The following is a 24,230-nucleotide window of genomic DNA, read 5'->3' on the forward strand; positions in this document are numbered from 1 at the left end:
CGCGGTACAAGTTTGTCGCAGTGTCAATTCGTCGCGGTACAAGTTTGTCGCAGTGTCAATTCGTCGCGGTACAAGTTTGTCGCAGTGTCAATTCGTCGCGGTACAAGTTTGTCGCAGTGTCAATTCGTCGCGGTACAAGTTTGTCGCAGTGTCAATTCGTCGCGGTACAAGTTTGTCACAGTGTCAATTCGTCGCGGTACAAATTTGTCGCAGCTCCAATTCGTAGCTGTACAAGTTTGTCGCAGTGTCAATTCGTCGCGGTACAAATTTCTCGCAGCTCCAATTCGTAGCTGTACAAGTTTGCCGCCGTGTCAATCAAGGCCGTCTTAAGAGCATCATGGGCCTCCGGGCCAAGTGATTTGTCTGAGGCCCTACCAGGCAAATTCTCTAAAATTTCAACTAATTCTCATTTTTGTGAGGCCCCTCTTTTCCTGAGGCCCCCGGGCCGTGCCCGGGTGTGCCCATGCATTAAGACGGCACTGGTGTCAATTAGTCGTGACGTCAATTTATATATTATAGCACAGAATTAATTCGTCGTACCGTCCATTCTTCACTGTACAGGTTCCACGCGAGCTTGTATGTGGGTTTGTCTTACACGTGAAATAAAAAACATGAACAAAAGTGTACACGTAGTTAACTGGAAATAATTATTTTTTGTCAGTGTGGAAAGAGAGGTCATCGAAATTAAAATTACAATATCAATTACATTTAAAAATTTAACTGCATATAAAAATTTAATTATATTTGAAAATTCAGTTATAAAAATTTTAAATGTTCAGTGATTGATTTTTGCTGTGATAAAATTTCAATATCATGTGGAAAAATTTCGGTTTGTATGATATTCCCTAAATTACAGTAAGCCTATCTTTAACGGTAAATTTCTATCTGCGCCATGGGCTCGAGAATTTCTCTCCACCCCCCCCCCCCTTTCGAGAGTCATCAACATTTACCATTACAGTATCTCCAGAAGAACCTGAAATATTTAATTAATTAATAATTCAATTAAATTAATATTTAATTTTCACCGTATAAGTGACACTTCCCACTTTTGTTGGGATTTCTATTTCTCACAGCGAAGGAAGTTGGGCGCAGATCAAGGGTAGAAATGTACAGTGCTTTTTTATGAATGACGATTCGATGAAGTTTTCATATTGCCCACAGGATAAGCACCGACAGAGCTCATGTAATCACCAATAAGAAAGACGACTATGGGTCAGTCTCATAGATATAACCATTAATCTTATGTTTATAATCAGTCGCATATCTTTGGCTGGCTTGTTTGACTATTTTCACACAGTTTTCATTAGCGCCTAAGCTTTTGGTACAAGGCTGGTGTGCTTGGTCTACATATTTCTGTTGGCAAAAACATGGAATATCGCAAAACCGAACATGGAAATGATATGGTGGTTTGTGTGTGTGTTTAAAAGTATTCCCCCTATAATTCATGTTCCGAAATGAGAAAAAACTACTTTTAATGCAATTGAATGTGAATAAGCCTATTATTAATTTTCTTTATTTGAGTTTTTTGTTGTATCATAAAATAGAGATACAGATTATAAGGATGACAAAAAATAATATAGTACATTTAAATTAAATTGTTTGAATTCAATTTAAATTGCAATAAATTGAAATCTTCTCCTACGTATCGTTAAAAAAAAGAAAAAAATTATGATAGTTTAAAATAGCATCACTTGTTATTCTATTAATCAGGCTTTTTATTGCGATATTCACGTTAGATAAATGTTTAAATAAAATGTTACTCAAAAAAAGGCACTGAAAATAAATAAAGGTTTAGATATTGTGGAGTGTTTATATGTACGATACGAATCGTTTTTAAAATTAAAATTATCTTAATAAATGTAGGCTATAATCAGAGGCGGATTTATAGTTTTCCCACCTGTGGGCTATTCAAACCTTGCCTTCCTTCTTCCTTTCTAATTCGTGTTCTTGATCACCAATTACTCTACATCTGAATATAATCCTTTATTGACTGTTAATGTTAATTAACTTGTGTTGTAAGAAGAAATTTTTACTAATCGTTGACTGGAGCCATATGATTGTCATGTACATGAAGTTACATACAATGGGCTAATCAAAAGTCTGATTTCATTCTTTTTACTTGAGAGTTGTTACTTTAGAGTTGAAAAAAAATCTATTGACATTTGCAGTGGTGTCACAGACAGGGATGATGTGGGTGCCCAGGGTACTTTATGAAATGGGTATGAGCACCCACAGAGAAATGATTCAGAAATCAAAATTTCTTACTTCAAGATCAAGACAAGAACCCACAAGTTCCAAACACTTGCGGCATCCTTGGCCAGTCAAAGGTGCCGACATGAAGGAAACATTGAGGAAGGAGGGGCTGAAAATCGCCATTCATTCCGTATATAAGGAACTCAAACCCATACTCAGGAGGCGAAATTGTACATTGCATTGTATATTCATGAGTTATTGGAGTGAGGAGGGGCTCAAATGGCATCAGCCCCCAGTTTTTGGCGCCTATGGTCGGAGTGTTTGAATATTATTTCGGTGTGATAATGCAAAGTTATTTGAAATGTACATTGCATTGCAAAAAAATAATTTGAAAATAAGACTTTTCGCAGCTGTTACACATAAAATTTAAATACATTGTTGATAAAAAATTCCTTAAAGATATATTCTCTGCATGGATATGGCTTATATCCCGGGAGGGACAGAGCCTGGGTCGGGTCTGGTCTGTCGGACGGCCACATTGATCGCAATTTATTATCTCGATGTGCACCTCCAACACCCCTCGCTGCAAGAAATGGAAATCCCTACAGAAAGCGGGAAGCGCGGCCTATACGATGGAAACTAAATTTTCAAAATTTATATTTGATCCCAATTTATTATCTTGGTGTGTTCCCCGACGCCCCTCATTGCGAGAAATGGAAATCCCGACAAAAAGTGGGAAATGTGGCTTAAACGGTGGAAATTAAATTTTAAAAATTTATTTGATCTCAATTTATTATTTGGGGGACGCTCCCCAACGCCCCTCCCTGCGAGAAATGGAAACCCCGACAGAAATGCGGCTTATATGGTGAAAATTAAATTTTAAAAACTTATTGGATCCCAATTAATTATCTTGGTGTACGTTCCAATGTCCCTCGATGACTTCAATAAATACTTTACCTTCATTTTTTTAAAAATTAAAACAGAGATGGGAAGGGGGGTACATTTCCAAATAAACGAGAAAAAAAACTAATTACATTTTTTACGCATAAAGCAATTACCCTATCTATTTATAAGATTACAAAAAACATATGAATTTTAAAGCAATTTAAATTTGTCGCGACGAATTGACATCGCGACGAAATGACTTCGCTACAACTTTGTACAGCGACGAAATGAGTCTGCGACAAATTTGTACCGCGACGAAATGAGTCTGCGACAAATTTGTAGCGCGACGAGTTTGTAGCACGACGAATTGACGCTGCGACAAATTGAACGCGACGAATTGACCTAGACCCAGGCTAACAGGGCTCAAGACACGATTCTCATCATTTTTTTCATTTTTCACTCTACAAATCCACTATAGTGGGGCCTAAAAGTATGAAAAATTTCAGCAAATCCCTTCCCCACAAAAAACCTAGCTTAAAAGCCCTGCTGCAGAAGGTGAGCATTTGAACATAGCATCTCTATAATATCTATGAAAATATAGGCCTCTGTCCCATCTAACAATTTAAGCCTTTATAATTTGAAATCGTTCTGGTGTGAATAAATAAGTACCTGGATTAAGCGTTATACGTGGATACCGCTTATAACGCTTTTCCAAAAACCATCATAAAATTCGTTGTAAGCAGAAAAATGTTTTAAACGGGAAATATTAATATTTCCCGTTTAAAGCGTTTTTCCGCTCACAACGTCTTTAGTCTGAGTATTAGTTGAAGATAAGACCACGAAAATGAATCGTACTAAGCGGGAAAAAGTTCTAAGAGCAGTGCCGCAACCAGATGCTTGGGCAGCATCTCGGTGTCCCTTGCAATGTTAAAGAGCAGGTGAAAGGTTGAAATTCCCGTCCTCCGCCTGGTCCAGCTCCCGGTGCACCAAACCCACCTCCTCCTCCCAAGTTTCGGCCCTGAGCAACGTTATAAGCGGAATCCACTGTATAAAATTGATTATGTGGTGGATGTTCTGCGAGAATGAAATTTAACCACGAGAGGAGTCTTTTCAGACAAAAAAATCTGAAAATTAATATTGTGCACTTGATAATCATAATTAATTATCATTGAAAATCAATCCATTTCGCATGAAAGTAAGTTTTGGTTATTTAACGTATTTATGGCGGAAAAACATGTTTTTGAATAGGTTTTTGACAACCATAGTCTCCGCGAAATTGAAAGAGAAATTTATTATTTTAAATCGTGTAATTAGAATTTCATTAGTAAGTTTTTACTTTTAAATTTTTCTTAATTATACACACAAATTAATACCCACATATTTTATTGAAATATGCGTCAATTATTTCTTGTTATCGGAAACAGTCTATACTTGTGTCAATAACTTTTCAATGTTATATTTTCATATTTTGTCTTGACTTCCTACTCGAATAAGCAAGATTTACCATTCAGTATCTCATGTACTTGTATATCCAAGATTTTATATTTCCTGATTAGTAGTTCTCCGAAATTCGTGCTAAGGTGGTTCCAAATTACAGTTATCATCCTTTATGAGTTGTTTATTTGAAACCGAAAGAGAGATTTCCGGTTTGAAGATTGAGAGTAATTTTGATGTTCAGTCAGAAGCGCATTTACGGTTTTGCCGCCTGTAGGCTACACGTATTTTTCCGCCCTTCTTCCACTCCACTCTAATTTTCTTGGCTACTGTTTCCACGAATTCTCCATCCTATATTATAGCCCGCTTAACCCCCCCCCCCACTCCTGCAAGTAAACTGTGCAAAAGTCACTCTTTTAGTCATTTACATGCTTGCACCGTTTTGGTCACTCACGTGTTTGATGCTGGTTTTGGTCACTGTTTGGTTACTTACACGCGCGCTAGGCAATGACGTCGTAACGCATTCCCCGTGGGCGGGGTCCTCAAATGCAGAGAATGCCTCGTGAAAACTATATCTGGTTTAAATTTTTAAAAGTAAACATGTTTCGCCAGGTAGGGGCTTCAGAAAAATCCCTTTCTTCGAGAACCCAGTATACGCTTCTGGCGGCTGACTCACAACGTCTTTAGTCTGAGTAGTAGTTGAAGATAAGACCACGAAAATGAATCGTACTAAGCAGGAAAAATTTCTAAGAGCAGTGCCGCAACCAGATGCTTGGGCAGCATCTCGGTGTCCCTTGCAATGTTAAAGAGCAGGTGAAAGGTGATTTCAATTTATATTTGATCCCAATTTATTAATAGGCCACTCAGCGAACTGGTCCCTAGCTCTTTAGGTCACTCGTTTGGTCATTCACATTCTTACTCACGTTCTAAGCCACTCTTTTGCTCATTCACGTTCTTGCAAACTCTCTAGGTCACTCTTTTGGTCACTCACTGACCCGGTCACTTGCTGTCTGGGCAGAGATGGATTTATTGAGGGTTATAAAAATTTCACCGCCCTTCTCCTATTTTGCTAATTTTCTTGGCCACTCACTCCTGATATTTGCCGACCTTCTGAACTTGCCGCCCTGGGCTATAGCCTGCTTAGTCCTCCTGTAAGTAGGGCATTGTCTTCAATAGCGGAGCATGCAGATGATTAAAATCTGAGTGTTGCAAAAAAAAAATTTTTAGGGAAAAAACTGAAAAAATATTTAAAAAAACCAAAAAAATAAAGCAGAGATTGAATTGAATATTTCTAGAACTAATAGAGATATGAATTATTAGCACAGTAGACTCTCGCTAATCTGTCAGACCAGACACGACCCGGGCTCTGTCCCTTCTGGCACATATCGCACCAGGGTGTGCGGGTCTACGTCAAAACATCGCGAACAAAAACATCTCCCGTCAAAACATCGCGAACAAAAACATCGCCGTCAAAACATCGCGAAACAAAACATCGCCGTCAAAACATCGCTTGTCAAAACATCGCACGTCAAAACATCGCCTGAACATGGCCCTGGAAAAAAGATCGCCTCATGAAAAATTTTTTAATTAAAAATTTAATGGATTAAAAATTGTAATGGAAATCACTTCATCCCTTTTTTTTTGTTCAACTGGTAACCAAAGCTGCACTAAAAGTGCATTAAACTTTCAAGCGGCTTTGGCTGTGACAAAGCCAAACTGTAATGTGTATGTCTGTGTTCGACTGTTTCTATACATATTAGTTTTCTCTCAATCCTTCTAATTCGGCCTTTTTTTGAGTAATGGACAATAAACAGAGAGAGAGAGGTCTTATAAATTCTGTATTATACAAAAATTTTATTGGTATTTTTAACAGCTGGCTGATGCAAAGATATATTTTGGAAAGAGAGAAAATTTAACTGCCCCTGCGGGAAATCAAACCCACTTCCTAATCGAGTGAACGCCCTAGACCAGCGGTTCTCAACTTTTTTTTGCTCATGGCCCCCTTTCAACCATTTCTCATTCCTGTGGCCCCCTTGCGACCATGACCAATTTCCTACCCCCCCCCCCCGTTTTCCCGTTAAATGACAACTGTTCAAATATTGTTTGCAGTATAAATATGTGTTTGAATTTAATTTATTTTTAATTTATGAAAATTAAAACACAGTGAAAAAAGTATATAATAATTTATTTTCAATCAATGTGTAAACATTGCGCTTGAAGACGGCATAATGTCATCAAGTTACTGTTCAGGATGAAGTTTGAATTATTTACAAATTAGTTTTTCTTGGGTTAATTTGAATTTGGGTGAATCAGAATTTCAAACAAATCAGGAAGTATAAATAATCAGATTTCTCAAAAAAGAAAATTATCGGTTTATTGATTATAATTTCGATACGGTGAGATCTACATTCATAGTGAAAATCTGATGTCTCGCTGAATGACAAGCTATCTCCAAGTGGCTTTTTGGTTCTTAATGTGACCTCTCTCCCACAGGCGAACGAAGCAACGTGTGAGTTGGCTTAAACACAACACAATATTTCACATAACAGACACTTCTGTATGTAATGTACAGAGGGCATAGGTAACAAGGCGTATGGTATTTTACTTTACTGGCAAACCTCGTTCACCCTACAGGAATACTTTCAATTAGAAAAATTATGTGTAGTACTCAGATATGCCATTCATGTTGCAAGGTGGTGTATAGTTATTAAAATAAAAATGTTAACTTTTTATACAGACACGTGTGCTCAAAAACCGAATTACAATGTTCTTGTCCCGTCTCTTTTGACGCCAAAAAAAACATTTTATCCGCATTTAACGTTGTGTTTTGGTTGGTTGTCTTCAAATAAATGTTACTGTCAATAAAGTGACACTGTATGCATATATACAGTACATTCATCTCGAAACCTTATAATTATTGATAACACAAGCTTACGACAAGGGCTTTGATTTTTATGACCTAAAGAAGAAACGTAGTAGCTAATAATTCATCAGCAAAGACGTTTCATCTTTAGGTAAAAATCAGAGCCCTACTTATGATAAATTGGTTACACACACGCAAAAAAATCATTGTGCTTGTTTGTGTGAAACTCTCAAAATTTTTGATACTTCAAGGGCTAAATTTCATCTTTCAACTACTCAAACCCTTATGCTCGGCATTGAAATATTCTGCCCACCAATCAAAAATCAATCAAATCTTTATGTTACGGTTACTTAAATAGGGAAAAAATTAAAATGCATTTTGTTTGAAACTAAATTTTTTTGGCCACTCTTTTAATAAATTTCCTCATGGCCCCCTTATCAGCAGTCATGGCTCCCCTTTGTCGATATTTTCCTCCATGGCCCCCCTGGAATATCCTGGGGCCCCCGGTTGAGAAATACCGCCCTAGACTATACAGAGGCAACGAATATCTCAGTCTTTCCTTGGAGCTCGTGTGCACTGAACACGTCCTTTTACCCGGAGAGTGAAAGGTCGTGGGTTCGATTCCTCGCAAGGGCAGTTGAAGTTTCTCTCTTTCCACAATATATCTTCGCATCAGCCAGCTGTTAATAAGGGGGCGCCATCTAGAGTCGTCATCGTCAGTCACCGTTTTCAGCGCTCTGTGCTTTTGTTGATTATTTAATAGTTTATAATAAAAAATTGTGCAATAAAATGTAGGTAATGTACGTAGGAATGTGTGAGGAGTATTCTGGTGTTTGTTTGAGGGAATCTGTCTACAAATTCAAAAGTTATTGCTGTTCCACCATGGCGAAGTTTTAACGGCCACCGTTGGGTCTGAGTTGAAAGAAAGAGATTGGAAAGAGAAAAAACATTGGGTGAGTTTCTTCAAACTTTCATCGAAAATGAATAAATACGCCTCCGGATTTCATTTAAACATTATTGAAAAATAACTGTCAACATAGTAACTGTGAATGTGCCTGTGTCTCCCCCCCTTCCAAAAAAGAAAAAAACTTTTCGGCGACAACGAACATGGGCGACCTCTATGGTTGAAAATGTAAACAAAAGCTAAACTGCCAGTTGAGTTCAAAATTATATCAAATATAAATTGCTGTGATTTTATAGAAGCCCAATGCAACATGTTCCTCTTGTTTTTTGCCCCTGGTATTATTGTCTGCCATACAATATTTTGGAAAATTTGTATTTGTGGTTATATCAATGATCTGCCCTAGCTAAAGTACAAAATTGTTGCCACCGACATTACTATCCTGAAAACTGTTGGCTCGATTTCATTTGTTCGTTTTGTAACAGTCTTTAATTAATTTGTACATTACTTTCATATCCTATAATTTTCTGTGTTTGCAGCTCAGTAATTTTTGTCAATTTCGCGGGTTACCGGGTTGGATGTGACAATTTATATATTGGTTGTGAAGAAAAGCAAATAATTTGCATACTAACTTATATGTATATATAGAATGATTGACATCCAATTTTTACATTTCATAAATTGCAAAATTTGAAAAATTTATAAAAAAAAAAGAAAAAAAAAAAAAAAGTGTTCTTCGTATATTTTTTAAACTATTTTCTTATTTAACCCACCTTCAAAGAAAATTATGAAAAACCACACAGAATTTGATGTCTCACTGGACTTGGATTGTAATTACAACGAGGCATCATTAGTAAAAATGGGGAGGAAGTCAAGGTATTATCTTAGATCCTACCTGCAACAACAGGTAATACAAGACTCAATGACGGAATATCTTGATAAAAGATCGACGGAGTGTTCCAATAGTTCCCGTATTGAAATGATGTCACCTACGTCGTCCATATTTGAAACCGAGACAACAGAAGGCTCTCTTAAAACAGAGACAACAGAAGGCTCTTTTAAAACAGAGACAACATCTGAGCAAAAGGACCCACTTGCTGATGGTCAAAATTTCAATACCGACTCTATTATACACCCTGAACTGAAGATACAAAATGAAATTTCTGGGGTGGAAGCTCAAACTGATGAAAATGTTGATGATCACCTTTTGGACTCTCCGAGTTTTCTTGTATCAGATATATTCTCTGGTATTGTTGGACTTTCGAATGATCACCATTCTACTCCAAACAACAATGGAGAAATCAACAACTTAATCATGGACATTATCACCGAGCTATCAATGGAAGAGAAAAGACATCATGTAGAATTAACTGATGCATATAAGCTCAATAATGAAGGAGGTACTAATGCACAGTCATCGTCCCCGGCATCGGTCTCCAACCACGTACCTTTGCAAGCGGAAATAGAAGCACAGACAACTGAGTCAGAGAAACAGAATACCAGATTGTTATTAGGATCACAGACAACTGAGTCAGAGAAACAGAATACCAGATTGTTATTAGGATCACAGACATTTGTTTTTACTCCTACTGATGTCATTCCATCCAAATTCTACATGATCTCACCATTTGGAAACAATAATGATAAATACATTAATGATGGAAATAAGCTGGGAGGCGAAGATGATATTGATAAGTCAACGGAAAATTCAAATCCACAAGTTGTATCTGACAAACAGGATCCAGAGAACGGCACCATTATTCGTGACCTTAAAAGTCCTGAAAAGTTCCTGAATACCAACAGGGCAAAAACTAAACAGAATCCAGATGACAAAGACAATAATGAACATACAAAGAAGAAAGTCAACAAAAAGACCAATAGACCTGCTATTAAAGGTAAACTATCTGACTCATTGAAAAGAAAACCAACAAATTCTAATGGGAGCAAAGAAAAAAATAAAAATGATCCCATAGCCTCCACATCACATGAGTACTCTGAACAAGACTGGATGGAAAACATTGCTACAGAGCGTTACAAGAATAATGTCTTGAACATCCAGGACATCTTCCAGGAGATCATACAAATCATAAGACATTCCACAGGCGAAGGCAAGACGTTTAAATTCGGAATTCCAACTCAAATGCGGAAAAAAGCGGAAAAATTGTTGGAAATTGTCAATTTATGGGCTCTTAGCTCCCATAATGATTTAAAAGATGCTTCTACTCAGACTTCGGACAATGTTGAGAAGAAAACAAATACTCCAGAAAAAAACTCTACAACTAGCGACACAACTTTGGCAACTAGGAAAGACAAGATGATACAAGTTCCATGTCCAGGAATTTCTTCTCCTTTAACACAAAAAACCAATTCGTTAACCTCACATAATGAAAACGAAGATGACAGTGCACCTTCATATGTCATTGTAGACGAGTTAGATTGTAATACCTTGCCCTTTCAAAAAGTCACTTATAGGAGGAACCAAAAGAATCTAAAACAACGAATACATACAGTATTATTATACAAAAATAAAAAATCCAACTCGAAACAATTTGATACCACCGGTCCAATTATAATAAAGAAATTTGAAAACAATATCCATGCCATCAGACATATAAAAAATGGCACGGCAATTGACTGCTATACCATTCAGGATTGTCTCAAAATAAGAAAATTTATTCTCAACAATCACTTATTGAGACAAACAATATATGTCATTTGTCCGGAGAAGAATATTTCTGGTCACCCACAACATTGGACTCATGATAGAAAGATTTTCAAGGAAAAGAATCCTCGACTCATCTCACAACCTAAGAATTTCTCTACATACCTTCAGAATAACCCAAACCCTGTGAATAATCACCCGCCAATTTTCAGGTTTGGATCTGGTAGTGTATTGTATAATCGCCAACAAAATGCAAGTTTGGCCAAGCCGCGAACAGGATGGAATCGCACTACAAATTTTCGCAATATGGACATAAACAGAACTCGACTAACTTTCAACATCGTAGATCATGGTGACATCAATAGAGTCGTACATGATTTGGAAGAACAACTGACATACAGTAACCTGCATGAATACATTATTAAAACAGATGCAAATGGAAATCAACTCGTACTGACTTGCACAGATCCATTAGCAGCGAAAATTATAAGTTCGGAGGTGACCAATAACTTCAAACTTAAATTTCACTTAGAAATAACCAGCGACATAAGATATAAATTTTAGAAAAAAAAAAAAAGAAGGGCACGCATCATCGAAATCAGTGTGTCTAAAAACGCAATTTCACTGAATTCAAATTAATCCTGAATAAAAAACAATTTCAAGCTAAAATTTATCTACTGCACACTAAAACTATGTCTCAGCAAAGTCTTAAGGGGCCCATCAAACTTTTACAGTATAACGCTGACCGTGCACAGGACACAACCGAATCGTTCGTAACAATGGCCGGAAAAGAAGGAATTGATTTGATAATGCTGCAAGAGCCGTGCACCAAAAACGGACAACTGCACGGTCTTCCACCGCACTGGAATAGATGGTCATCCACCAACAATAAAGCTGCAATAGTATGTACAAATTCCAACATTCATCCAGCCACAGTATGCAATACAACTTCCACCACAGCTGTTAGAGTATGTCTGAATAACAGTGATCTCATTATCATCTCGGCATACTCTTCTCCGTACGAAAACTTATCTTCTACAATTGATGAAATTGAAAGAACAATAAAGAGCAACAAAAACATACCTATATTGATTGGATCGGATCTGAATGGTCATCACTCGTTATGGGGCTACAGAGATGAAGATTCCAGAGGAAGAACAATTTTACAATTTCTACAAAAGAATCATCTCATACTACTCAATCAAGATCTACAAACTCCAACCTATGTGCACGGAAAGTCTAAAGGATGGCCTGATCTTTCCTTCTGCAATTCTCCAACGCTTTCGGCTTCTACTTCGTGGGAAATAAGCGACAAAGACACCTTGGGCCAACACAAGTACATTCGAATCAGCATTTCTGAGAGCATTTGTGTTTCATCTTATCCTCGATATCACGTAACAGAGAGAAAATTAAGGTTGCTTTGCAAAAAGCTGCAAGAACCTCTGAACAATTTATTGAACGAGCTGAAACATCAAGATACATATAATAATCAAGGATCACTAACCTTAGTAGAGAAAATCTTGGATCTTTTAACGACTGCATGCAGTAATACTTTCACTTTAAAAGTTCCCAAAACTATTTCCAAATTATCATGGTGGAATGAACATTTGACTAAAGAAAAGCGGAAACTTCGTGCAATGGAAAGAAAAATAAATTACGTAAAAGAAGATGACAAACCAGGATATATACTAGAATTTAAGAAAAAGCGTGCTATTTTCAAGAAACTAATTAGAAGCACTAAGAAAAAACAATGGTATGAATATTGCAGCCGAATGAAAGAACCTTACGGGAATTGCTTTAAAACAACGAAGAACAACAAATATTTCCCGCCGCAGCTCCTTCTTCATTTGCAAGATAACCAAAAAATAGATATTGTGCAAGCAGCTGGACGTCAATTAAATCTTATTTACCCAGATCCGATCCGGAACACCGATCTCCAATCTCGTGACATTCCACTGCACACAAGAGATAAGACTATCACACACATGGAGATAACAAGAATCATTAACAAGTTAAACAATAGAAAGGCACCAGGTATGGATGGAATTTGTAACAGAACTATCAAAAAAATTCATTGTCAGTTCCCTTCTCTATTCTATATCTTGTTCAATAAATGCCTGGACATTGGAACCTTTCCGGAACATTTCAAAAATGGCATGCTATTATTATTTCTGAAACAAGGGAGGAAGCCCGAAGACCTTGACTCTTACAGACCCATAACATTATTATCGAATGTTGGGAAGATATTTGAACGTATACTCATAAATAGAATGGATTACTTCTTAAACAAACAGAATTGGTTCCATCCGCTACAGTTTGGATTTAGAAAAGGGAAATCGACAGAAAAAGCAATAGACAACATGATGCAAGAATTGAAACGACAAAAAGAGAAGAGTAATTTCTCTGCTGTGATCCTTCTCGATATCAAGTCAGCATTCGATAATCTTCGTCATGAGCTCATATATAATAGGCTATCGTCAATTTCAACAATACCTGATAATTTACTTAAAAGCACTTTAAGTATTTTAGAAAAAAGAAGTATATCTATCATGACAGATAGAGGGCCTGCAACAAAGACACAGAAACAGGGATGCCCTCAGGGCTCCTGTAGTGGTCCTTTTTTTTGGAATGTTATTATTAACGACCTTCTCAAACATCAATGGCCAGACGATGTATGCCTACAAGCATATGCTGATGATATCATTCTTATAGTATCAAGCAACACATCAAAATCCATCAATGAAATTGCCACCCGATGTCTAAAAGAAATAGAGGAATGGCTTGAAATTAATCACCTGCAACTTCAAACGAACAAGATTGCATATTTCTGGCCTTATAGAAAGAAAGGACGCCTGAAAATCCAACATGATAACCAACACATCAAAAGAACACGGAACTTTAAATATCTGGGAATCAATTTTGACGAAAAATTTAACTGGATCTACCACATTGACCAACAAGTACTTAAAGCTCATAAAACACTCCAGTCTTTCTATAGGATTGGGGGCAGCAAGTGGGGTATTAACAGGCTATTCAGAAATATCTATTATCGAACCATTATCATCCCCCAATTATCCTATGGATCGAGCATTTGGTTTGCAAACCCCACCTGCAGAATGAAACGCAAGATGCTGACAGCTCAAAGGCAATACTTACTTTTTGTAACAGGTGCATATAATACTACGCCAACTAATGTGTTACAACTTTCCACTGGAAATTTACCTTTGGACCTTCAAATAGAAGTTATATCGAAAAGAAGCCGACTCCTTCTATTAAGACATAATGTCATATGTAACGAATTCAGTCTACTAGCATCTGCATACGAAGAAAAAATAACCTCATGGCCTCATCATCCAGCCATAGATCTTCAAGATAATCAGCTCATCACTGAAGAAAAAGACATTCCAACTGCCATCAAAATATATACGGATGGCTCGAAAACTTCTAATGGAGTTGCTTCGGCTTTTGTCGTCTTTCGCAACAACGTCATCATACACGAATGGTCACAAAGGCTCCAAGACTTCAACTCTGTTTTCCAGGCAGAATTGTATGCTATTCATCAGGCAATTCTCCATATACTGCATGAGAACGAACCTATTCAGATTATATCCGACAGTCTTTCTAGTATTCTCGCGCTTAGAAATAATTTTTCCCCCACACGACTTGTACGACAAATCAGAGCAAATCTAATTGACAAGCCCAACACTTTCATCTCATGGACCAGGGCCCATGTGGGTAATCAAGGGAATGAATCAGCAGACGCACTTGCTAAAACAGCTACTTCATCAGAAAATAAGAACTCTGATGTTTTTCCTCCCTGGTCTCATGCCAAACACAAGATACTTTGTGTAGCGAAGGAAACTTGGCAGTCCAGATGGATTGATGGTGAACAACGGGGCAGAAAGGTCTTCCAAATCATAAATAAGACCAAAATCTTCAACCAACCATGGATTAGAGAAAGGACAATCCTATATAGTGAGCATGGCCCTGTTCCGTATTACTTAAGGAGATTTAAAATATCTAAAAATAAATTATGTGCTTGTGGGGAAATCGGAACATTTCCTCACTATATTTGGTCGTGTCCAAGCACTGCATCCTGCCATCAGCCCCCGATTAATCTAAAACATTTCCACGTCTGGAAACGTCAAGTAATAAAAACTAAAAACTGGGCTGACATCATTAAACTTATCAACTTTCTAGAGGAAAATCTGTCGTTACTGCACAGCAAAAATGAAGAAGATCTCTTTGAATCTGATGAGAGTGGTGAAGACATCCCTGTCTTCACCATGGTGACTAGATCGATGGCCAGATCAGCATCGACACCCCAAATCTAATGACTACGCTGAAATTGTAAAAATGTGTTCACATTTTTTTCCTTCTCTCGGACTGTGACGTGCATTGTGCTTACCACAGATGTTTAATTTTTACTGTTTTTTGTGTTTCCCATAGTGATTTAACTGATGTTTATTTTCTACTCCTCATATACATATGTACTTGAACGGACTGTGACGTGCATTGTGCTTACCACAGATGCTTAAGATTTGAATATTTCTTGTGCTTACCATATTTGCATTTTCGTGTTCTTCATATTTGCATTTTCGTGTTCTTCATATTTGCATTTTCGTGTTCTTCATATTTGCATTTCTGTTGTTCCCCGTTTTTTTTTTCTCTCGGACTGTGACCTGCATTGTGCTTACCACAGATGTTTATTTTTCATTGTTCTGTGTTTTCCAGTGTTATATAACTGATATATAGTATATATAACTGATGTTTTCCCCCACCCTTTTCATACATACTGAACTGTGACGTGCATTGTGCTTCCACAAATGTTTAATTTTCACATTATTTTGTAAATTACTATATATATTTTAAGTCCCCCCCCCCCCCCATGTACTTTGAAAAGGTGTTCTCATGTTTGATCGGGTAGGGTGGATGGATTTGATGGGCTGGGGAAGGTGTTGCTACTTTTCCAACAGATACCCTTTACGTTAGAGGTTCCGTAAGGAATATTAACGTGGGTATCTGTCTGGTAGTTCAAGTTCAAGCTGTTAATAAAGTTTGTATGGATAAGCGGAGAGTGACATCATCCTCGGATTTTGTATTATCTGTACCCAGAGCCGTTATTAGGCACTTTTTCAGCCGGGGAGACATTTCGCACCACCCCATCATGGAAATAGGGTTTCCAGATTCCAAAAAAAAAAAGGTACGAATTTTCTGGTAAACCGTTAAATTAATAAACCTTTCACTATAGTTTTCTTCATCAAACTGCAATATTCGTTGCTACTACAATAATTGAGCTGTCGATACTCTTTCATTACGAGGATTGTTCGTAGAAGAAATTATTCTTTTATTAGAAATTACTCAATATTATGGTGATACATATATGGAGGGATATATAATGATCGACATATAGGGACCGGCCAAAGCTCAACGAAAGCCCGAAATTCGAACAATGGCCGTTTCAACTATATAAGAGACATTTTGCAAATGACATATTATCTGCATCAAACATCGAATTATCCTAAACGTTGGGGGGGGGGGGGGGAATCGAATTAAACAAGTAATTTCAAATTGAATTGAAATTTTTGCAAGGAACTCAAAGGGAATTCCTGATATTCGAATTAACCAAGTTTGAACTAGCCAAGTTCACCTGTACCTTTATTATTTCTGTAATAAAATCTCAGAAAAATATGCGATAGTGTATAATCTTAAGGAATAAAGCAATAATAAAATAATGAAGCGCAATTAAAAATATCCTATGTCTTTTTGAAACTCAAAGCCGCTGATTATATGCAGGTAAATACGATATATATATATACAGTATATTAATTTTCAGCGATGTTTTTGTGACGGCGATATTTTTGACGTGCGATGTTTTGACGTGCGATGTTTTTGTCACGGCGATGTTTTTGTTAGCGATGATTTGACGCGATACCGGGTGTGCTGGGTTACCGAAATCACCGAATTACTGCAAGTTGATTGAAAAACATTTAAATAACATAAACTTCTGCTCATAAAACATGTGCGCACTGATATGTTTTCTTCTTTTATGCTCGGAGAAAACCGGCCTAAAAACACCGGATTACTGAAGGGATTATTGAAAGTCTGACCTATACGTAATAGTATGGGAAACTTTATTTGAAGGCAAAGAATATGGGTTTCCAATGAAACATTTTCATAAATCGGGTGTACAAAGCTGGAAATTTTTAATGAATTTTTTTTAATTAAATGTATTATTTGTAAATGTTATCAATGGGGTGTTTTACTAGTAGTATTTCTTTTCATTTTAAGAGAGGATACAAGTTTGGTGTGCTATAAAATTGTTCACAGAAAGACAAAAATTAACTGTCTAGAACGTGAGTAACTGAAAGAAAACTGCTCAATGTTCCCTACACAAATCGCCAAGTCTCGAAGCGTATTCGGGAACACGAAAAGTTGCTGGAGTGAGCGTAGCTCGGCTGAGGACGCTTGAGTTTCCAGCAGTGGTTCCGAACCTTTTCAGTGCATATGCTACGGTAAAAGCCCGAAGAGTGGTAAAACCTAGGTTTTACCAAGTCGAGTTGGTAAAACCCCGAAATACGCTTGAAAACGTATATATTTCGGGCTTTTACCAAGCACTTCGGTAAAAGCTGACATTTTGTAACTTTCATGAAAATTAGTAAAAATTTTCATAAATTTTTAAGCTTTTTATTTATTAATCACAACGATCCTGATGCTCATTAATATCAAAATTAATTAATTAATTAATTAGTCGCTAAAATTCGTAAAAATTAGTAAAAATGCGAATTTTCCAATTTTCATAAATTTTAAAGCTTGTTATTTATTAATCACAACGATCCTGATGCTAATTAAGATCATAATTAATTAACTAATTAGTCATTCAATTTCGTGAAAATTAGTAAAAAAATGGGAATTTTCTAATTTTCATAAATTTTTAAAGCTTGTTATTTATTAATCACAACGATCCTGATGCTAAATAGGATCATAATTAATTAACTAATTAGTCATTCAAATTCGTGAAAATTCGTAAAAATGCGAATTTCCTAATTTTCATGAATTTGAAAGCTTATCATTTACTAATCACAACGATCCTGATGCTAATTAAGATCATAACTAATTAACTAATTAGTCATTCAATTTCGTGAAAATTAGTAAAAATGAAATTTGTATGAATTTCATAAATTTTAAAGCTTGTTAAAATTTATGAATTCAATCCCGATGCTGATTGAAATCATAATTAAGTAATTAGTGATTCAAATTCGTAAAAATTAGTAAAATTGCAAATTTTTATAAATTTGAAAATATTTTATAACCAGGCTCAGTGGGGGGGGGGGGGGGGTGTTGACAGTAGCAATCTGTAAAACCGTGGTGGCCATGTTTCGATATGCTCGCGTGATATAAATTAGAACTTGTCTTTGAATCACGTCCATCTTTAATATTTGCCAGGAGCCGAGCAGAGGGGAGAAGAAAACCAAATGGGAGCCCCAAAGGTAATCTGTCGATACAGTACAGTTCTGTGGAGTGTAGAGGGTGTTCTTCAGATTACGATGGTATCCCCACTCTGCACCCAATAATCGTCTGAAATGATCCAGCGTATTGGTCGTTTTTTTAAGTAAGTAATTTGCGCGTGCTAAAAAAATTAGCTTGTTTGCGGACCATATTCCTAAAATTTTGAGACCTTTTTTGGCAAACTTATTTCGTTCCCCGTTAATTTTTGTAATGGGACTCTTTTCCCTCTTGTTTTGCCATAGAAATGATGATTTGGATTGCTCCACTTGCAGATAATTTTGTTGTAACCATTCGGAGATCCTCTGCCAAAGCGGCTGTAAATTCAGTGGGTTCCTTAGCAGACACCAAGAGAAGGTAGTCATCGGCAAAGGCTTGTGCTGTGACCCTCGGGGCCCATTGGAGTCGAAGTAATGACTCGAATACAGTATTCCAAAAAGCGGGTCCACTACATGAGCCCTGGGGGCAACCTTAAACCTACGTTTTGGATGCTGGTGCTGTACTTGTGTTAAGAATTATGGTGCGTACCGAGAAAATGTCCTACAAAATTTTTCTTAGCTGAAGAGGAATAGAGATATTTCGAAAGTTATTAGCTATTACCTCATGACGCACACAATTGAAAGCTCTCTTAATGTCGAGGGAGATAACGGCTCTGAGTAAATGTTCCTTCCCCCTATTCTCAATCTGTTCCATTAGATGATGAAGGGCATCATTCGTTGAGCGACCCATACGAAAACCAAATTGAAGAGGATGAAGGAGGACGTCCCGCTCAACATAGTAGGAGAATCTTTGTATAAGAAGTTTTCCGAGCACCTTTCCCAAATTGGAAGTCAGCGTAATGGGACGAAGTACTTAAATCATAGGCTGCCGAATTGTGACCGAAATCTTTAAAGTGCGTTTTATCTTTAAGAACTGAGTATTTAATCTTTAAAGAATTGAGAGTAAATTTTTTTTTTTTTTTGCCTAGAAATCTTTGTGAACCTCTTAAAGTTTCTCCCATCTTTTCTGAATAACCTGGTATTATTCGTAAGACCTCATGTTCCTCAAATAGTGGCTATGCAAGAGGGCTGTCCAGATGGTCGTTTTGGATCGGTATTGATGTGCACACCGCTGGGAAAAGGCTTGCTGGACGTTGCTCTGCTATATCTTTTGGTGTGGAGCTGGACTGCACTGGTAGTTGCATCTGCATTCACCTGGGCCGAAATACTGCCTTATAAGGCATACATATGCCGCAGTAGCTTGCGTGCAGAGCCTATTCCAGGAGCTGGATTTGGTTTGCATTACTGCTCGTTTGAAAAGTGCTCGAGCCCTTCGAAATGAGGCCATAGTGTCACGGATATACTGTCCAGTCCTCTTCACACGGTTTAGTTTCCTCTCGATGGCCTGTACTTGCCTTTTTTGTGATTTTGAGCTCCTCCGTCCACCATTTGATACCCTTAGGGCGTGAGTGGGTTGTTTTTACAATCTAAAATAGTCTTGCAGTTAATTTTTATTTCATCAGTCCTGTGGCATGCTGCTGTAGCTGGTTTTGATCGGTAATCTGTATCAGCTTCTCCTGAAATATCTCTGAAGTACCGCATGCATACTTCCTTGAAAACAACTTAATCTTCTTTGTGTGGTGTGAAACTTCTACGGTGTGGTTGGTAGAGAGTAAAGCAAATCCTTTCTAATATTGAGACAGATCCTTTTAAATATTGAGACAGATCCTTTTAAATATTGAGACAGATCCTTTTAAATATTGAGACAGATCCTTTTAAATATTGAGACAGATCCTTTTAAATATTGAGACAGATCCTTTTAAATATTGAGACAGATCCTTTTAAATATTGAGACAGATATTTGTGCGTGCTCACTTATACTTTTTTAAACCGAGCAGAACTCACGTGTGTCGCCATGGGCAATTTACTACCTAGTGAGTTGTGCCGGAAGCCGATCGTCGTCAAATTTTTCACATATACCAAACAGGACCGGGATTGAACCGTAGGCTACTTTAAAAGTTCGTCAGAGTTGAGCAAATACCCGAAATGGGCAAAAAATCGTAGGGCAACAATGGTTCCTGTGCCCCCAACAGTCACTTTTAGAATGTTTTCGCTCGCTTATGCTGTCCACTCGTTCATTTTTTATTTCATGTGTTCTTCGGAGGCTTTAGCCAAGGAGCGTTCAACACATGGCCCACTGGCCACATGTGACCTTCGAAGCTTTTTGCTGTGGCCCGCCGACGAAAAATCTTACATAGTTACAGAATTTATGGAAAAGCTTGGAAAAACCCCCTTGATGAAGGAGAAAGGATTTTCAAGAGTATTCATCGAGGGAATTCCACCTGTGATCAGTTTTTATTTTTCATATTGTTCGTTATGGAAAAATTTGACTCGCGCGAATGTGAAGTTGAGAACGAAAGAAGTATTGCGCTTGTTTAGTATTATTTCAAATCCGTAGACAAGCTATCATAATGGAAGCAGTTATCGATGAAATCGAAAACCTTGTTATATCATTGAGTGGTTTGCCAAATAAAAGCTGTGACATCTTTGCAAACTCTTTTACTGAATGCTAAAAAGTTATGATAAAATGATGACAAATATGTGAGATAATTTTTCTTATTTATAGTCGTTATTATCATAATTTATGAGTTTAAAATACAGTAATTTCAATCACTGATTTCAATAAAGACTAAATATTAAAGTTGGCTTCATTGAAAAATCCGGAACATTTTTACGAAAAAGTCGGCATAACAAAAGTTACGTGAAAATACGGGAATGTCCCAGGAAATACAGGACAAATGGTCGCTCTACTCATACCTCCCAGTTCCGCTGCAAAAATGTCCCAAACAGAATTCAAGTCCATCCATTTAAGACTGGCACATTCTAAGAGGGAAAGAGATTTAAAAAACATCACCTAGCTGAACGTTTATTTGCTTACTTGCAAAGGCTTTGATAATATCCGAAGATTATGTCTCTCGCCGCTATTACTGTGAGGGTTTTGACTGCTGGAAGATAAATCCAGGAAAGAAAAATAAAGTTCCCTTGCGGGGACCCACGTCCTCTCACTTGCCGGGTGAGCGTACTAGACCACAAAGCCAAAGAATCCTCTTTGCTTAGAGCTTGTGTGTGCTGAATGGGGCCGTACATGAACAGCCAGACCTAACTCAGGTTAAAGCTAACAATTTCTGACACTGCCAGCAGATGCAAATTCATCCAAAAATGATGTCTCTCTGCTACGAAAGTTTTGACAGTAGTCCACGTTAGGTCTGGCTGTCCATGTACGGTCGCGTTCAGTGCACACGAACTGCAAGGAAAGAGGATTCGGTGACTTTGTAGTCCAGTGTGCTCACCCGGCAAGTGAGAGGAAGTGGGTTCAATACCCAGTAAGACCAGTTGAATTTTCTTTCCTGGATTTATCTTAGTATCAGCCAGCTGTTAAAAGCCTTCGTTTGGATAGTGGAGAATGACATCATCCTCCGATAAGTCGCCATATGGTGGCAGGGTCAGCAATTGCGAGCTGAGGTACTTGGACTTGGTCAGTACGGGGCAAGCACGCATTTTCGTGCCCCCTTGTAATGTTGAATGATAGGTAAAGAGGGGAAATTTGCTCCTCATCTGGCCAGACGCCCGGGGCAGCAGACCCACCTGCTCGCCTCTAGTTGCGGCTCTGTATAAGTCTGTTACAGTCTCAGGAACTAAGCTTTCCTTTTTTTATGACAGCCTAGCCCGTAGCGGCAACAGTGTGGCGCCATAGTTCATTTGCTTAAAACTGTCAAGTAGTCAGAATAATGTGGCCACTCAGTGTATCATGCAGCAAAACCTCTCTTTTGCGGACACCAGTGGGACAAAAAAATTCTTCCATAAAATAGGGGGTGACCATTAATCAGGGGTTTGAAATGCATACTTTTATTATACAAGGGTAAGTTATTATTTGGCCGTAAAAGAGGGGTGACAGCATCTGAGAAGTGTCTGTTAAGAGGGGTTTTACTGTAAAAGAAAAATGAGTTAATTGCTTTCTCACAAAAACTCACTGATCTCCAAGGATCCCTAATGAAGAACAGTTGATTTTGAACCTTTGGTTCACGTGTTAAAGCGCATTGCTTGTTAGTTCCACTTTTTATCCATATCTCTGGCAGGGCCGTCTTAAGAGCATCGTGAACCCCCGGGGCAAGTGATTTTTTTGATACCCTACCTGACAAATTTCGAAAATATCAAACAGCTGTCATTTTTGTGAGGCCCTGTTCTGTTGAGGCTCCCGGGCCGTGCCCGATTGGGCCCATGCGTTAAGAAAGCACTGATCTGTGGTCAATCATCATTTTAAATCAACGAAAAAATTTAAAATTTGGCGACTCACAAGCTGGGATTTTTGGTGGGTTTCTAGATTAAAATTCCCCCTCCCCCGTTCAGTAAATTTATAATGTAAAAAAATTAAATACAATAATAGAATTCGTACCTCTCCACCCTTCTTAGCCCTCTAAATAGTGGGCCACGCATCGTGTAATTGTTATTGCCCTGTCAGCACCACCCTTGGGAGAGGGGGGGGGGGCATGGCATCCATCCCAAGAAAGTAGTGAGAGATAAGAAGGCCTAGACATAATATGAGAGTTCCCAAACATCCTCCTAAAACAGTGGTTCTCAACCTTTTTCAAACCGCCGCCCGATGAATCAAATTTCTATGCGTTTGCCATAATTTACTCGTTCATACTTTTTTATTCAAGGTAATAAATAATTAATTAACGACTAATTACTTTTTAATTCTGTGCAAATTAATCGATTGATTAATTTAAACACTTTTAAGAAATTAATTAATTTAAAACCCTTTCAATCAATTTATGAGTTGAATTCATTATTACTTTATCTTACGGTCTTAACGGACTGTATATGTCCTCACTAGTGCGCCTTCTTTCAACAGCTTTCAACTTTCAATCTCGTTTTTTTTTTCTTTGCCGTTGAACACTATCGCATGCCTCGAGTGGCGTGCCCTTTTTCTGTCTACACCTATACGGCAAAACCTTTCAAATTCAGATGCTGATGCAACTGTCGTAGCGGATACAATTTCCCCATTTTAATGTAAAAAAAGTGAGGGAAAATTGCGCGATAAAAGACGGAAAATATAAGTGAAATCATTCAAAATGCACAACTTCGGAATAACTTAAAATTAAATTAAGTCGTTCGTCAATTTTTTACCCGAATATAGTCAAGTGAAAGAAATTAATAAATTAGTATCCTTCTATTTTGTACTCACTTGCTAAGGAGCGATCTCATGCGTATTTAAAAAAAGAATTTCGTTCAAAATTATAGTCGAAGCGCACACACAGTATTATTTTTCTCAAGTGTTAACTGATACACCAGGGCACTGAATTCGAGGTAATAGAAGTGAATTTTTTTTTAATGTTCAGATGAAATTATTATCCGTAGTAATAAAAAGTAGCAGAATATGGTGACCCGTGATTTTCCCCCAAGACGATCAAAAATTTAAAATATTTTAGTACAAAAATCAGAAAATCAAAAGAAAATTCTTCTATATGTTGTTTTAATCAATTTTTAAACTTAAAAAACCGTACTTTCGACAGTTAGTAGCACCAAATTTCTCTAGAAGAGATTTCTTGTGGGCTCTTTCTCAAATTCGGTGAACCCCTCCCCCCCCCCAAAAGTTGGTCCTGCTAACGCCTCTGTTTGAAGCTACAATAATGTTCATGAAAACAAAATCTACATGAAACTGTATAGTTTTTGAGAAAATAGCGAAAATTATTCGTACGCTGAAGGCCACAGCCTGTTCTTCATAAATTCGGGCCCTAGGCAAAAATG

This window comes from Pholcus phalangioides, unplaced genomic scaffold (assembly GCF_987345545.1).
Source record: "Pholcus phalangioides strain wild (caught in Gottingen) unplaced genomic scaffold, Ppha-v1.0 ptg000017l_1, whole genome shotgun sequence".
Taxonomy (NCBI): Eukaryota; Metazoa; Arthropoda; class Arachnida; order Araneae; family Pholcidae; genus Pholcus; species Pholcus phalangioides.